The sequence below is a fragment of the Etheostoma spectabile genome, chromosome 18 (genome assembly GCF_008692095.1).
Source record: "Etheostoma spectabile isolate EspeVRDwgs_2016 chromosome 18, UIUC_Espe_1.0, whole genome shotgun sequence".
NCBI lineage: Eukaryota > Metazoa > Chordata > Actinopteri > Perciformes > Percidae > Etheostoma > Etheostoma spectabile.
Window position 1 is genome coordinate 16,557,085 of NC_045750.1, and position 1,478 is coordinate 16,558,562.

Sequence of the window (1,478 nt, forward strand, 5' to 3'; positions counted from 1 at the left end):
TCTAGCTTCAGTGACCTCGTATGGGTTAACTTTCTTAGACATCTTTTATAAAAAAATAAAAAAATAAAAAAAAAACACTCAGTGACTAGTTGAGGGAAGTGAAATTAATGGGTTACTTGGTTTACCAATTGTTTTAAGAATAGAAGTTTAGGTGGGTTTATGTGACATATCTTTTGGTTCAAACTGCGGTCAGAGATGCTCATGTGAGTTTCCTATGACTCAGTGAGGAGCCAAAAATAAGAGTAAATGGGTCCGTAACAAGTGAGTATTGCTGGCAGGGCACTAGAAACCACAGAACATTCTCCCCCCATGGTGCAGAAATAGTCTTCATTAAAAAAGATCCAGGTTCCTTACTAATAGCAGATCCTTACACAGAGGTTAATGGGATGTGTAAGCAATAGCTTTATTTAACCGAGTCAGATGGCTCTTCAAGGACACACGGCTTTAGTGATTTACAGACAATGAAAGAAAATCCTTCTCACCTCAGAAATGACAACTCAGGAACACACAACTGTCACTCTTAAACCTGAGGACCTACTGTACTCCTACACTGCACTTCAGCCATGAGTACGGCACAATTCGTATTAAGGCCATAATCAACCCAACAAACCAACCAGATAATCGGCCGTTGGACAGTTTGGCGAGGTCGGGGACTCAAGTCTGTTTGGTGTGTTCCGTGCTGTTGTCCATTGGAGGGGCAGTTGTCCTTTATTTTGGCCGACCTGACATGCTCAGATGGAAGGCGGGCACTGCCGGCAGTCAGACTCAAATGACCAATCTGATTGGTGGCGTGCTAACCCAGAAATGACGAGCGGGATGAGCGTGACTAGAGTCTTTTAAAACCTGACGAAAGTCTTTTAAACGGACCTTTGTCGATCTGAAAAGAAGACAGATTCAGCAGCTGCTTGGCCTATTTCTCGCTTAAAAAGGTTTTTAGAAACACTTTATTTTAGTAAAATATGAGATTGTATTCTGAACAAGCCGCCATGACAGTCTGCCTTTCAATTTACGAAGAAACCAGACCCACGTGACGCATTCGTCCAATCAGCTGCCGTCAGCAGTCAGCATCACTTCCATGTGTTCTGAGGCACTTTTTTTTTTGGCCAACTTGGGTCAGCCGTCGGGTTGGTGGTTCAGGGTCTTTATAGACATTAATAATGTGGATGCATTACCTAGAGTAGCCTTACACTTGTTGGAGAATAACATCACCAGGCAGGGTATGTTCATGACAACCTGTTGCTTTACCCCCCAAAATACTCCACGCATAATACAGCTATGCTGTGATCATTCACAAAATAAAGTTTATTGAAAAACACAACCTCTCTCTTATTAAAGATCCTACATGTAATATATAATGTAACTGCAGAAGAGTTTATCATTTTCAAAGTCCAACAAACTAAATATATATTGAATTTCACATCTGCCAGAAACATTCCCTTTGATTCAATACTCATAGTTTTTTTTTTTTTTTTTTTTTT

The 1,478-nt window shown here is 40.6% G+C and overlaps 1 protein-coding gene across 3 annotated transcripts in view; it reads right to left on the reverse strand.

Annotated features, from left to right (window-relative positions):
- ppp2r5cb (protein phosphatase 2, regulatory subunit B', gamma b) overlaps window positions 1–1,478 on the reverse strand; it is a 30,160-nt gene that overhangs the window by 8,197 nt on the left and 20,485 nt on the right. The gene's annotated exons all lie outside the window — the stretch shown is intronic.